The sequence below is a fragment of the Haematobia irritans genome, chromosome 1, assembly GCF_050003625.1.
Source record: "Haematobia irritans isolate KBUSLIRL chromosome 1, ASM5000362v1, whole genome shotgun sequence".
NCBI classification, from domain to species: domain Eukaryota; kingdom Metazoa; phylum Arthropoda; class Insecta; order Diptera; family Muscidae; genus Haematobia; species Haematobia irritans.
The window spans coordinates 197,512,843-197,529,808 of NC_134397.1; the positions used below are offsets into that span (position 1 = coordinate 197,512,843).

Genomic DNA, 16,966 nt, shown 5'->3' on the forward strand with positions numbered 1-16,966 from the left:
TCCTATTAATGATAATTTTGTTGGATTAAGACCAACTTGGCTAACTTAATTCTGAAAATATAATTTCTATTTGAACGCGAGAATTTGGAAATTTAAGTTATCGTTAACACGTTTTTAAAGGACTCTGGTAGCATATGAAGAAAAAAATGGAAAAATGAATAAATTCACATTTTTATACCCTCCATCATAGGATGGGGGTATATTAACTTTGTCATTCCGTTTGTAACACATCGAAATATTGCTCTAAGACCCCATAAAGTATATATATTCTGGGTCGTGGTGAGTCGATCTGAGTCGATCTAAGCATGTCCGTCCGTCCGTCCGTCTGTTGAAATCACGCTAACTTCCGAACGAAACAAGCTATCGACTTGAAACTTGGCACAAGTAGTTGTTATCGATGTAGGTCGTATGGTATTGAAAATGGGCCATATCGGTCCACTTTTACGTATAGCCCCCATATAAAGGGACCCCCAGATTTGGCTTGTGGAGCCTCTAACAGAAGCATATTTCATCCGATCCGGCTGAAATTTGGTACATGGTGTTGGTATATGGTCTCTAACAACCATGCAAAAATTGGTCCACATCGGTCCATAATTATATATAGCCCCCATATAAACCGATCCCCAGATTTGGCTTGCGGAGCCTAAAAGAGAAGCAAATTTCATCCGATCCGGCTGAAATTTGGTACATGGTGTTAGTATATGGTCTCTAACAACCATGCAAAAATTGGTCCACATCGGTCCATAATTATATATAGCCCCCATATAAACCGATCCCCAGATATGGCTTGTGGAGCCTCTAAGAGAAGCATATTTCATCCGATCCGGTTGAAATTTGGTACATGGTGTTGGTATATGGTTTCTAACAATCATGCAAAAATTGGTCCACATCGGTCCATAATTATATATAGCCCCCATATAAACCGATCCCCAGATTTGTCTTGCGGAGCCTCAAAGAGAAGCAAATTTCATCCGATCCGGCTGAAATTTGGTACATGGTGTTGGTATATGGTCTCTAACAACCGTGCAAAAATTGGTCCACATCGGTCCATAATTATATATAGCCCCCATATAAACCGATCCCCAGATTTGGCTTGCGGAGCCTCAAAGAGAGGCAAATTTCATCCGATCCGCCTGAAATTTGGTACATGATATTGATATATGGTCTCTAACAACCATGCAAAATTGGTCCACATCGGTTCATAATTATATATAGCCCCCATATAAACCGATCCCCAGATTTGGCTTGCGAAGTCTCCAAGAGAAGCAAATTTCATTCAATCCGGTTGTAATTTGGAACATGGTGTTAGTATATGATCTTTAACAAGCGTGCCAGAATTGGTCAATATCGGTCCATAATTATATATAGCCCCCATATAAAACGTTCTCCAGATTTGACCTCCGGAGCCTGTTGGAAGAGCAAAATTCATCCGATCCGGTTCAAATTAGGAACGTGGTGTTAGTATATGGTCGCTAACAACCATACCAAAATTGGTCCAATCACACAAAAATTGGTCCATATCGGGTCATAATCATGGTTGCCACTAGAGCCAAAAATAGTCTACCAAAATTTTATTTCTATAGAAAATTTTGTCAAAATTTTATTTCTATAGAAAATTTTGTCAAAATTTTATTTCTAGAGAAAATTTTGTTAAAATTTTATTCGGTTCATAATAAAATTTTCATCATTGTCAAAATTTTGTTTCTATAGAAAATTTTGTTCAAATTTTATTCGGTTCATAATCATGGTTGCCACTCGAGCCAAAAATAATCTACCAAGATTTTATTTCTATAGAAAATTTTGTGAAAATTTTATTTCTATAGAAAATTTTGTTGAAATTTTATTTCTGTAGAAAATTTTGTCAAAATTTTATGTATACTTTGTCAAACTGAATTATATACGTATTGGATCGATCTTTTTTGATTTAATATATACCACGTATGGACTTACATACAATTTAGAAGATGGTGTTAGGAGGTTTTAAGATATCTTGCCATCGGCAAGCGTTACAGCAACTTAAGTAATTCGATTGTGGATGGCAGTGTTTAGAAGAAGTTTCTACGCAATCCATGATGGAGGGTACATAAGCTTCGGCCGTATATACTTGTTTTCTATCAAGCATGGCTGTGGAGTCGAGCCAATTTTGCTCGACTCCGACTCCAGCATTTTTCATCAGCTCGACTCCGACTCCGGAATGGACTCCGGGTAATATAACTAAATCTCATTTTAATACCACTAATTTGTAGTTCTATTGTGGGGGTACCGTAAGTGGATCGATATAAAGTATCGTATTTATTTATGTGTGCAGAAAAAATGTCTTAATTTCACATTAGATGCCAATTGAACTCTATATTTCAAATTTAGGGCAATGTTTAATAAATAAAATAATGATATAAATACCCATCATTATATGAGAAGATACCAACAGTATATGTATTTGTGGACCAAAATTATTGATACTATTTCAAATCCTTTAAATTTGTTGCGAGCTATATAAAGGTTTATATTCCCATATGCATGAATTTGAATCTCAATCGGTTTAGACAAAATTGTATATACTTCTACAAAATCTATGCACTTAAAATTTAAATCTAACGTTATGGGACGTAACACAATTTTAACAAAAATTAAAAATGCAAGGAAAGTCTAAAGTCGGTCGGGCCGATTAGAATATACTCTGCACAACTTTTATTTAGATTTACATTTTGATAAAATTTGAAATCAGACTTCTACAAAATCTCGGGCAATATTTTGGGAAATATTTATAATTGTTTAGACAATTTCGCAAAAATGCATTTATGATTCATTCATTGAAAAATTTGAAAATTTGAGTCATTTCTACAAGTTTTCGACTTAGCAGGGAGTATAAGTGAGCATACAATTTTGGAAAAAATTTTTGTCTAGTAAATAAAATTTTGACTAAATTTTCTATAGAAATAAAATTTTCGCAAAGTTTTCTATAGAAATCAAATTTTGACCAAATATATAGAAATAAAATTTTGAATAAAATTTTTTTAGAAATAAAATTTGGCAAAATTTTTATAGAAATAAAAGTTTGAAAAAATTATCAATAGAAATATAATTAAAAAAAAAATTGTGTAGCAAACAAAATTTTCTATAGAAATAAAATTTTGCAAAATATTCTATAGAAACAAAATTTTGACTAATTTTCTATAGAAATAAAATTTTGACTAAATTTTATATAGAAAAAAAAATATTTCTATAGTAATAAAATTTTGAATACATTTTTATAGCAGTGAGTATCAGTGAGCATCAGTAAGAAAAAAATTTTGCGAAAATTTGCTATAGAAATAAAATTTGACAATTTTTTCTTATAGAAATAAAATTTTGAAAAAAATATCAATAAAAATACAATTTTAGAAAAATTTTTGTGTAGTAAATAAAATTCTGCAAAATATTCTACAGAAACAAAATTTTTATTAAATTTTCTATAGAAATAAAATTTGACCAAATTTTCTAATAAAAAATCTATTACTATAAAATTTTGGCAAATTTTTCTATAGAAATAAAATTTTGACTTAAATTTTTATAGAAATAAAATTTTGAAAAAATTTTTGTGTAATAAACAAAATTTTGCAAAATTTTCTATAGAATTAAAATTTTGCAAAATATTCTGTAGAAACAAAATTTTGACTCAGTTTTCTATAGAAATAAAATTTTAACTAAATTTTCTATAGAAAAAAATATTTCTATAGAAATAAAATTTTGAATAAATTTTTTATAGAAATAAAATTTTGACAAAATTTGCTATAGAAATAAAATTTTGACAAAACTTTTTATAGCAATAACATTTTGACAAAATTTTCTATAAAAAACAACTTTGAACAAATTTTCTGTCAATATTCCACATATGTATATGGCCTTAAAATAAAATTAAAAAAAAAATAATTTCAATTGTTCGAAATATTTCAAATAAATTGATATGGGCATTAAAGTGGATCGATCCAGCCCATCTGCTAGTCTAACATTCTAGGAAACATAAAAAGATAGCCGTAATTGGAAGTTGATTTTCATTTACAATCATGCTGTACATTGATCGAATGAATAACGCAATGGAAACTAATTTGCGTAAAAACTTGCTTAGTTACAAAAATGTGAAGTGTTTTAAAAAATTTGGTTTAGCCGGAGTCGGAGTCGAGCAAAAATTTTACAACTCCGACTCCAAGACTCCGACTCCGGCTCCACAGCCCTGCTATCAAGTATTCAAAATTAAAAGAGAATTGTAAAACAAAGTCATTAGTGTAAAGATAAAATCATTGAAACCTGGTAAGTTTTATTTCAGTGTATGTATAATTTCATTAATCACTCCAACTCTATCAAAAATGTCATTGTGGTGGGGGCTAAGCCCCCTCGCCCCTGTGGAGCACTTTCCTACTTCCGCCAATGGTTTTGGCTAACATCAAAATAAGGTTTAATTCGAATTTAAACAATTAAGAGCAAGGTAAAGTTCGGCCCGGCCGAAGTATAAATACCCACCATGGAAATGCAGAGAAATTCTATTAACATTGAGTTTTTTTATTATTCTCATCTAAATATACTCATATATTTTTGCAAAATACTTTATTTTATATTTATTAATATTAATATTGAAAATTATTTGAACACCATCATTTTTATAATCCTATAAAAATGCCGTCATATGTTTATAACTATGATTACATTTTATTTCACATTTTGCTTGTGCTAGCATTTTGATCTAGGAGTGAGTTCAATCCCTTCGTTAGTAGTTGTCTTGCAGTCAGGCTACTGGCAGAAAAAGTCTGCAGACGTTGAAATCATCAAGAATAAAAAGTTCGGACGATCCTATTATATTATCTTTAAAATCATCTATGGCTTGAGACATCATAGTCTTTGTATAAATTATCATAATGTATGATTCTCTAAATTTTAGCGAGATGAATCTAGCCGTGAAAGTAGCGTGGAATTAGGTATTTCAAAGTACTCCAATGAAAAAGCCCATGTTTCTACAAAGCAAAAGTATATCAGGTTTCATAATATTTTTGTCTGTGGCTACATCAAGATGATGGAATTGTGAACGTTGGATGTTTTGGTAAAACAGTTTGGATTAGTGTTGGAAAATGGTCTGGGCATCTATGCCCTCAAGAGGAAACAACGGGAGATCGGTCTATATGGGCGCTATAGCAAAACATGAAACAATATATATCAAATTTAGTACAGCTCTTAAATTACTAAAGTACCTCTAGATTTCAAATTTCAAGCAAATCGGATGAAAATTGGGGCTTCCATGCCCTCAGAAGTCAAACCGGGAACCCGGTCTTATATTTCAACCAATTGCACCCGGAGAAGGAATATGATCACCTCAAACATGTTTCAAGAGCAAAATGTTATTTTTGGATGGTGACCATCTAACATGTTCGCCGCAACCATGTTATTTTCTCAGAAATTATGTATATGTTTTCGGAAAGCATGTTATGTTTGGCGAGAAAATAACATTTTTGCGACAAACATGTTACATGGTCACCATCCAAAAATAACATCTTGCTCTTGAAACATGTTTGAGGTGATCATATTCCTTCTCTGGGTGTGGAAATTTCAATTTCCAATTTCTTGAAAATTGCACCTTCTGTGCCTTTAAGAAATCAAATCACGAGATAGGTCTATATGGGGGCTATATCTAAACATGGCCCGATATAGCCCATCTTCAAACTTGACTTGCTTGGAGACAAAAAACGAGTTTGTGCAAAAATTAAGCAAGATAGCTTCATTATTGAAGGCTGTAGCGTGATTACAACAGACAGACAGACGGACATCTTTATATCGTCTTAGAATTTCTCCCCGATCAAGTATATATAGTCGGAAACCATTATTTCGATGTGTTCCAAATGGAATGGCAAACTTATTATACCCCAACACCATCCTGGTGGTGTTGGGTAAAAAATTCAAAATTAAATTTGTTGATTTTGAATAATACAAAAAGTCAACTTAAACTTTTCGACTTTTTTCGATTTCGATTTTTTACGTACATAGTTTACTGGAGATAGTGAAATCAAAGATTATACATTAACATGCAATTGATTGAATAATTAAGTACTACCTCTATATTTTATACTAAGCTCTCACAATATTTAAAATTTTGCCATTTTGAAATCTGAAATCAACAATACAAAGCCCACGGTGTTGTATGAGTGATGCATACAAAATACGAGTTGCGTATACGTTCAGGTGTACACCTAGTAGGCTTTTAATCATGTGCACTGAAAATAAAGTTGACAAAGAGGCGTTTGTCTTTGTTTCACCCAAAGATATATACAACTATATACAAACATTTGTATCAGTGTGTTGGTGTTCTTTCGGTTGAATATGCAAGTATTAGGCATTTGATATAAATGGGTGGGTTTGAAGTGCATGTGCGTCTCCGTTCATTGGTAGCCATTAATTTGTTCGTGTCATTAGGCAATTTACTCAATATTCCTAAACAATAAAAAAAAAACCACAAAACCTCCTAACTTTTACACGAATTTAAGCACTCACTAAATGTAGAAAAAAAGGAAAATTACCACCAAAAAACAATTTGTCACACACTCCAACTCAAACCCAATGAAGGTGACATGCTATCATCTGCATTGACACATTGCTTAGGACCATGGTGTGGTGAGCATAGACAAATCAATTCAATCTAATATATAATGGAATTGTATTTCGTTTTAAATTCTCAACTAAATCAATTGCTATCATTTTGTTGTTGCTGGGCGAAAGGCCTTGCAAAAAAGGGCCTTCTTGAAATGGATTTGTTTTAATGCCATTCGTAATTTCAAAATTGAACTGTGAATTATTTCTTGGGAAAATAAACGTATAGTGCTAGGTTGGAATTAATGTGTAAGTGCAAAACAATGTCTCGTAGCAACACTGAAAAAAATATTTACGTGATATTAAAGATTACGCAACTTAAGTTGCGGTAACGCTTGCCGATGGCAAGGTATCTTAAAACCTCCTAACACCATCTTCTAAATTGTATGTAAGTCCATACGTGGTATATATTAAATCAAAAAAGAGCGATCCAATACGTATATAATTCAGTTTGACAAAGTTGACATACAATTTTGACAAAATTTTCTACAGAAATAAAATTTTAACAAAATTTTCTATAGAAATAAAATTTTCACAAAATTTTCTATAGAAATAAAAATTTTGACAAAATATTCTGTAGAAAGAAAATTTTGACAAAATTTTCTATAGAAATAAAATTTAGGTAGATTATTTTTGGCTCTAGTGGCAACCATGATTATGAACCGATTGTGTGATTGTGATTTTAACAAAATTTTCTATATAAATAAACTTTTGACAAAATTTTCTATAGAAATAAAGTTTTGAAAATGATGAAAATTTGATTATGAACCGAATAAAATGTTAACAAAATTTTCTCTACAAATAAAATTTTGACAAAATTGTCTATAGAAATAAAATTTTGACAAAATTTTCTATAGAAATAAAATTTAGGTAGATTATTTTTGGCTCTAGTGGCAACCATGATTATGAACCGATTGTGTGATTGGACCAATTTTGGTATGGTTGTTAGCGACCATATACCATATACCACGTTCCTAATTTGAACCGGATCGGATGAATTTTGCTCCTCCAAGAGGCTCCGGAGGTCAAATCTGGAGAACGTTTTATATGGGGGCTATATATAATTATGGACCGATATTGACCAATTCTGGCACGCTTGTTAAAGATCATATACTAACACCATGTTCCAAATTACAACCGGATCGGATGAAATTTGCTTCTCTTGGAGACTTCGCAAGTCAAATCTGGGGATCGGTTTATATGGGGGCTATATATAATTATAAACCGATGTGGACCAATTTTTGCATGGTTGTTAGAGACCATATACCAATATCATGTACCAAATTTCAGACGGATCGGATGAAATTTGCTTCTCTTTGAGGCTCCGGAACCCAAATCTGTGGATCGGTTTATATGGGCGCTATATATAATTATGGACCGATGTGGACCAATTTTTGCACGGTAGTTAAAGACCATATACCAACACCATGTACCAAATTTCAGCCGGATCGGATACAATTTGTTTCTCTTTGAGGCTTCGCAAGCCAAATCTGGAGATCGGTTTATATGGGGTCTATATATAATTATGGACTGATGTGGACCAATTTTTGCATGGTTGTTAGAGACCATATACCAACATCATGTACCGAATTTCAGCCGGATAGGATGAAATTTGCTTCTCTTTGAGGCTCCGCAAGCCAAATCTGGGGATCGGTTTATATGGGGGCTATATATAATTATGGACCGATGTGGTCCAATTTTTGCATGATTGTTAGAGATTATATACCAACACCATGTACCAAATTTCAGCCGGATCGGATGAAATATGCTTCTCATAGAGGCTCCACAAGCCAAATGTGGGGATCGGTTTATATGGGGGCTATATATAATTAAGGAACGATATGGACCAATTTTTGCATGGTTGTTAGAGACCATATACCAACATCATGTACCAAATTTCAGCCGGATCGGATGAAATTTGCTTCTCTTTGAGGCTCCGCAAGCCAAATCTGGGGATCGGTTTATATGGGGGCTATATATAATTATGGACCGATGTGGACCAATTTTTGCATGGTTGTTAGAGACCATATAGTAACACCATGTACCAAATTTCAGCCGGATCGGATGAAATTTGTTTCTCTTTTAGGCTCCGCAAGCCAAATCTGGGGATCGGTTTATATGGGGGCTATATATAATTATGGACCGATGTGGACCAATTTGTGCATGGTTGTTAGAGACCATATACCAACATTATGTACCAAATTTCAGCAGGATCGGATGAAATATGCCTCTGTTAGAGGCTCCACAAGCCAAATCTGAGGGTCCCTTTATATGGGGGCTATACGTAAAAGTGGACCGATATGGCCCATTTTCAATACCATCCGGCCTACATCGATAACAACTACTTGTGCCAAGTTTCAAGTCGATAGCTTGTTTCGTTCGGAAGTTAGCGTGATTTCAACAGACGGACGGACGGACGGACATGCTTAGATCGACTCAGAATTTCACCACGACCCAGAATATATATACTTTATGGGGTCTTAGAGCAATATTTCGATGTGTTACAAACGGAATGACAAAGTTAATATACTAGAGGTCTGCATCGAATAACTTTTCATTACATGTATGCAATTCGCTGTCGAATATAGTACATACACTGTCTTTCTCCAAGTACTTATCCGAAGCAATATGTATTCCGAAAAAAAGGAACAATAACAAGTATATACAGCACTAAGTTCGGACGGGCCGAATCTTAAATACCCACCACCATGAACCAAATATTAGGGTTTCCTTTGAAATTTCAGGAGGGCTTGAGGACTTGAGGATATTCCCGAAGATAAATTTAAAGATTTCACCTATGAGGACTATATCAGATTCTGGATTTATAAGAACCATCTTTGTTTGAGTTTTAGAGGAATTATTAACATTTCTTGTAAGTGTGCACGAAAATTATAAAATAACGTCTTGATTTGAAATCTTAAATCTGTAGAAGTAAAATCTGGAAATTTTACATTGAGTTTCAAGCAATTTTCATGATCAGTGCGCCTTCTACACCCTCAAGAAGTGAAGTCGGTCTATATGGAGGCATTACCAAATGGACCGATAAAAACTTAATCCGATACACGTTTTTGTGAGCCTAAAATACCAAAATATTTACAATTTCAGGCAAATCAGATAAAAACTACGGTTTCTAGAAACCCAAGGAGTTAAATCGGGAGATCGTTCTTATGGGGGCTATACTAAAATATGGACCGATACTCACCGTTTTCGGCACACCTCTTTATGACCAGAAAATACCTCTAGATTTCCAATTTCAGGCAAATAGGATAAATACTTCGGATTCTAGAAGCCCAAGAATAAAATCGGGAAATCGGTCTATATGGGGGGCTATACCAAAATATGGGCCGATACTCACCATTTTCGGCACACCTCTTTATGGTCCTAAAATACCTCTAGATTTCCAATTTCAGACAAATTGGATAAAAACTACGGTTTCTATAAGCCCAAGACCCCAAATCGGGAGGTCGTTTTATATGGGGACCATACCAAAACATGGACCGATACTCACAGTTTTTGGCACACGTATTTGTGGTCCTACAATACCTCTAAATATCCAGTTTCAGGTAAATTGAATAAAAACTGCGGTTTCTATAATCCCAAGAAGTAAAATCGGGAGATCGGTCTATATGGGGGCTATACCCAAATATGGATCGATACTCACAATTTTTGGCACACGTATTTGTGGTCCTACAATACCTCTAGATTTCCAATTTCATGTAAATTGAATAAAAACTGCGGTTTCTATAAGCCCAAGAAGTAAAATCGGGAGATCGGTCTATATGGGGGCTATACCAAAACATGGACCGATAATCACCATTTTTGGCACACCTCTTTATGGTCATAAAATACCTCTAGGTTTCAAATTTCAGGCAAATTGGATAAAAACTACGATTTCTATAAGCCCAAGACCCCAAATCGGGAGGTCGGTTTATATGGGGACTATATCAAAACCTGGACCGATATAGCCCATCTTCGAACTTGACCTGCCTGCAGACAAAAGACCAGTTTGTGCAAAATTTCAGCACGATTGCTTCATTATTGAAGACTGTAGCGTGATTACAACAGACAGACAGACAGACAGACAGACAGACGGACATCGTTATATCGTCTTAGAATTTCTCCCTGATCAAGAATATATATACATTATATAGTCGGAAATCGATATTTCGATGTGTTACAAACGGAATGACAAACTTATTATGCCCCCGTCACCATTCTATGGTGGTGGGTATAAAAATGGAAGTACTTGAGCAAAAGTACAACATGGATTCTCTTCACTTCACGTTGTACCATAAGTATTTCTCAGTTATGTACGAAGACAAGTTTTCCATTGTTATTAATCATAGATATGTATTTATGTCACATATATCATATATTTATGTATGTCACACACTTACCTTAACATTTGCCGTTCTTTATAACAAACCGAAAACATATATTATGGAGAGTAACTGTTTTTTTGTATTTCTGAAACTGCACGTGGTACATGGAGTACTCTATGAAGTTTTGTTCTCGCAACATACTCGACGTGATCACTCTGAGTACACTTCAATAAGAGAGAAGGAGGAATATGTGTTTGTTGGTAGTGAAGACATCAGAGTAGCAACAATAAGTTACTCGTGGCTTTTGGTGTTCATCAAAATGTGTACCAATTGTTTTGCGACTCTCTCAAATAGATGTACTCATGTAGCAAGTACACGTGTACTCTTCATTTACAAATGGAATTGTGCAGACCTCTATAATATACCCCCATCCTATGATGGAGGGTATAAAAATATTTACGTTATATTAAAGATTACGCAACCTAAATTTTAGGGTGCGAAATTTACAAAATATTAAGGACAAATTTCTTTTAAATAATGAATTTTTAATTAAAATAAAGTTTATAATCTCTGCTTCAAAATTTTCTTTCATTAAATGTAGGCCATACATTTTGTAAATTTGTGTCCCTCCGTTAAAATCAAATGTCTTTGAACTAAGGCTAATTTTCCTTAAAGTAAAGAAACACATGTTTGATTTAAAGAAATTGTCCTTAAATTAACTGAAATATTGAAACTTTAGATTTAAGATAAAAACGCTTCATATATAGGCTAGGACTTATTTTGAGGATTTAGCGTCATTGGTTTAAAGTTTTTTTTTTTTGGAATTGAGAAAAAAATTTTACTTTGAAGTATACGTTATAATTTGGATATTTAAACTGGCATTTGTTTGTACGTGAGTACCTTTATTAATAAACCGCGAAAAGAGAATGAAAATTTGATAAATGAGATCTGTATCCTAATTTTAATTTTATTGGTCCTAGATTTAAAGCCAGATAAGCCGCTAAAAATTTCTTTATTTTAAAGAAGCCGCATCTTTGGCTCGGAATCAATACCACAATCCCTAATGCTTAGTACTAAGTTCGTTTCTGCGAAAAACGGATATATTCATCTATCTCCGTAATTAGGTTCTCAAACCCAGGGATGTTAACTTATTAATGCGAAATAATATACCTGCCTATTTTTTCGTGCGAAAAATCCAGGGTTGTCTAAATATGTGTTTGAAAATGCTCAAAACAAAGATTTCGCATTTATTCCGCGCTAACGTTTTTTATATGGAGTATAACAGTTTTTCGTGCGAAAACGTGATCTTAGTACTAGGCTTAAGGGAAGGTCAAAATCTTTGGATCCAAGTAAACTTTTTTTTTGAGTGAAAGTTGAAAAATGAGCCTGACATACCATGAATATCGGACGATACAAATTTAATTTAGTGGACTGGTTTACACTGAAAAACCCATGCCCGGTTCCAAAGATTTTGTCCTTACTTTAACAATTTTGGTATTGGTTCCGAGCTAAAGAAGCGGATAATTCAAGTAAGGATACTTTTAAGACACAATTTTCTTTTAAATTTGGGTTTTGTGTACTTGACTCTAGGAAGCAAATTTTAATTTTTCGCTTTTTCAGCTTTTTTTTCTTCATATGCTGTCAAAGTCCTTTAAAAACAAGTAACGACAACTTTATTTTCCAAATTCAGACATGACTTCCAGTAGAAATTATGCTATTTATGTTTCAAGTAAAAAACGTCTTTAAAATAAAGTGTTGAAAACATGTCTTATTTTTGAACGATTTTTTGCTTTGTAGTCAAGATGCAAAAAGACAACAAATTTAAAGACAATTTCATTAATTTTAAATAATTTTTCTGAATTATTAAAGTCAAGTTGACCTTAGCCCAAAAAATTGTTCTTTCATGTTATGATGCCCATTTTCAAGTCCAATCACTTAATTAACATATAAGGACAACAAGTCTTCATTGAAAAGTTTATCGACTTTTGGACAAGGAAAACAACTTTATATTAGAGAAATGCGTCTTCTACGCTAAGCAAAGTTTGCATTCGTATTTTAAGGACATGAAATCTTTGGCCTCACGACAATATTTTTTTCAGTGTACTTTTATTCTCCATTCTCATATAAAAGGCCCTTGGCAATGCATCACCCTGAATGTATTTTTATTACCCTACTGGTTCGATAAAGAGGTAGGAAGTTGTCAAAAAAAAAATCTAACCACCTAGAACAACAGCTACAAAAGTCAATATTGACAAAAGAACCATATAATTTAAATAGATTGATATGGCCAAATGGATATGAGTAACCTTTAAATTAAGACAAACCATTGACAGTCTCTATAGGTTTATGGTTTTCACGTGTCCTTGCAAGAAAACACTCGTTCATACAAACATATTATCCTTCTGTCTTTGCCATATCTCTATGAATTGAGGTACATGCCTATACTCGGAAAAACTGAACTTAATTGTTTTATGGTGATTAATAATAAAACAAGTTTTTAACTAGTCAAGAGCAAAACAAATAAACACTATAATAACAGCCATTGAAAGGCGAGAATTTGTTTCGGTTGCTAGTGTCGTAAATTACCTATAGAAAAGTTACTTTTCAAATAAATTATTCCCTAGAGAGAAACAAATTGTGTAGCCTATAGTGACTTGAATATAGTTTATTTTTAGATCTAGAATTTCATAATTTATGCCATTCAATGAAATGAAAATGAATGAATAACAATAAGAAAAAGTTCAAGGAAAACAAAAATTCTATATCTATTTATTTGAACTTTCTTTTCTATATTTTCAATAGACTTAAGTCCACAATGTATTGATGTATTTACTTTACGAAATAATAAAAAAAAAAATAAGGGAGGATCCTATATCTTTGGTCAAGCCTTTCGCTTAGATTGCAGCTAAAGAAAAATCGAAAAATTAAAGAAGCCCGAATGTAATCTTACTGTATTTTGTACTATTCCTCTGACTTCGGAATATGCCTTCGGGATATCCAGACTGGCATATTAGTCAGTCTTCACATTGCTCCCTACACGCACAAAAATAATTCTTTCCTCCCAAACGAAATTTTAGTTCGTTTCTCATTTGCTTTAAGGAAGTTTATTTTGAAGAAAAGTATATACTTTTTGTGATAAACGTTTATTCTTTTCCAGGATGTAAAAATAATTTCATAAAAACTAACTCAAGAAAAAACAATCTTTTCTGGCTAATTGCATTTCTGGGTTACGTAGCTGTTATAATCACCAGTAGACAATTATCGTTATAACTTACCTTTATATAGCATAATTTGCAGCGCCCACGAGTCGATTAAACAAGATAGTAAATCTTGAAATTTTACATTCAGTTTATCACAATAGACTAAGTAGTCTAAGTGAGCCTGAAATATCGGGCTGCCACCTAACCTAACCTACATTCAGTTTCAAGCAATTTTCATGATTAGTGCGCTTTCATCAAGTGAAATCGGCCTTACCAAAAGCCACGGTTTATATACGACCAAGGACTTAAATCGGAAGGTCAGTCTATTATGGTCCGAAAAACCTCTAGATTTTAAATTTCAGACAAATTGGATACAAACTACGGTTTCAAGAAACTCAAGAAATAAAATCGTGAGATCGGTCTATATGGGGGCTATACCAAAACATGGACCGATACATATAATTTTCGACACACCTATTTGTGGTCCTAAAATACCTCTAGATTTCCAATTTCTGACAAATCGGATAAAAACTACGGTTTCTAGAAGCCCAAGACCCCAAATTGGGGGATCGGTTTATAAGGGAGCTATATCAAAACCGATATAGGCCATCTTCGAACTTGGCCTGCTTGCAGACAAAAGATGGATCTGTGCCAAATTTCAGGATGATAGCGCCATTATTGAAGACTGTAGTGTGATTACAACAGACAACCACACCGAAAGAATTCTCTTCGTTAATTTTACGAAGAATTCTTCATTAACTATTCTTCCTGAATTCTTCATTAAAATAACGAAATTTTCATTCATTTTCGTAAATTTTACGAAGAACATTTTACGAATATACGAAACTTCTACGAAACAATCTACATTAACTTTTCTTCGTAAAAAGTTCGTACTTTTAACGAAACTTTCTTCACATTTCATGAATTTTGTGAAGAAGTTTTTACGAATATTTTACGAAACATTCTGCGTTAAAATTTCTTCATAAAAAGTACGAAACATTTTCTTTGAAATAACGAAGAAGTTTCATTGAAGTTGTAAAATTTCCGTTCGCGGCATTAAATTGTCTTTTATAATGTGCTTGAGTGAATTCCTTTATTCTATTTTTTTATGCAAGTCTATGCTACTTCTCATTTGGGTGATAGCGCGCTATGAATAAAAGTGAAGCAATAAAACTAAAAATTATTCAAAAACTTAAGATGTAAAGTAGTGATGTCATTTTTCACACTTGCAACTACAACCAAATGCACTTTCGACTATAATTTTTTTTTCTAAAAGTTCGAAGATTTTTCAGAAAAAAGTACGAAATTTTTTCATAAAAAGTACGAAAATTTTTCATAAAAACTACGAAAATTTTTCATAAAAAGTACGAAACATTTTCATAAAAAGTACGAAGATTTTTCATAAAAAGTACGAAGATTCTTCATAAAAAGTACGAATTGTTTTCTTACAAACTACGAAAATTTTGGAAGAACTTTTCTTCGTAAAAAGTACGAAATATTTCGTACTTTTAATGAAAAGTTTCTTTGGTTGTAAAACAATGACAAATTTCGTACTTTTAACGAAATTTTTCGTTCTTTTTACGAAGAAATTTCTTTCGGTGCAGACGGACATAATTATATCGACTTAGAATTTCTCCCTGATCAAGAATATATATACTTTATATAGTCGGAAATCGATTTTTCGATGTGTTACAAACGGAATGACAAACTTATTAGAGGTGTGCACGTGACACGAAATTGTCGTGACTCACAAAAATTTTCGAGATTCGTGCGTGAGTCGTGAGTCACGCTCATGACAACAGCGTGAGTGTGCGTGAGCGTGATTAACAAACCAAAATGTCGTGGGTGAGCGTGAGTCACGAAAGTTATATCTTCGTGAGTGTGCGTGAGTAGAGAATTACACTCACGAAAATATTCCTGCTCACCTACATAAAACGCTTAAGAGTTAAATTCAATTACAATTTTAGTGACACCTGGGATGTTAAGAGTTTAATAACACTCTCGATTTTGAATTAATCATGAGTCACGGTATTTTTCGTGAGTCACGACTTTTTCATGCGTGAGTGTGCGTGAGTACAAATTTTCTTTTCCTGAGTGTGCGTGAGAGTGAGTCCTACCAAAAAATATCGTGCGTGAGTGTGTGTGAGTATGATTTTTCAGTCGTAAGTGTGCGTGAGCGTGAGTAAACTATTACTCACGTGCACACCTCTAAAACTTATTATACCCCCATCACCATTCTATGGTGGTGGGTATAAATATATAAAAACACGTTTTAAATAAACCAAATTAAGAAAGTTTTATTTACTGGGAGTTTAAGAAATCATTTAATTTTATTTTGAATGTGTTAGCATTGCTAATTGGTTGCAAATTCGATGGTAGAGAGTTTCACAGATGGACGCTGAATATGAAAAATTGTAGTTCCGATAAAAGAGTCTTTATTCTTTTGGGAATAATTTTCATGCCTTTTTCGATAAAATTTAAATAATTCGTACTATTTTATTAATTCTTACTCTGCTTTTAAACTATTCGAAACAAAACAAATTTAAAATTACCCATGAAAAATATGAACAAGTATATACAGCAGTAAGTTCGGCCGGGCCGAATCTTAAATACCCACCACCATGAATCAAATATAATAGTTTACTTTGAAAACTCATCGTCGTAGCGGGTTACTTGATAATATTTAGCATTTTAGGGGGTTTGATGACAAATCTTCTCCCAAGCAAATCAGTTCAACCAGTACGCTTCCCGAAGAAAAAAATTAAAGATTCTACATATGAAGACCAGCTGAGATTCTGGATTTATGAGAACCAATTTTGTTTGAGTTTTAGAGAA

The 16,966-nt window shown here is 33.1% G+C and overlaps 1 protein-coding gene across 1 annotated transcript in view; it reads right to left on the reverse strand.

Moving 5' to 3' along the window:
• Window positions 1-16,966, reverse strand: part of Kif19A (Kinesin family member 19A) — a 50,144-nt gene that overhangs the window by 13,691 nt on the left and 19,487 nt on the right. The gene's annotated exons all lie outside the window — the stretch shown is intronic.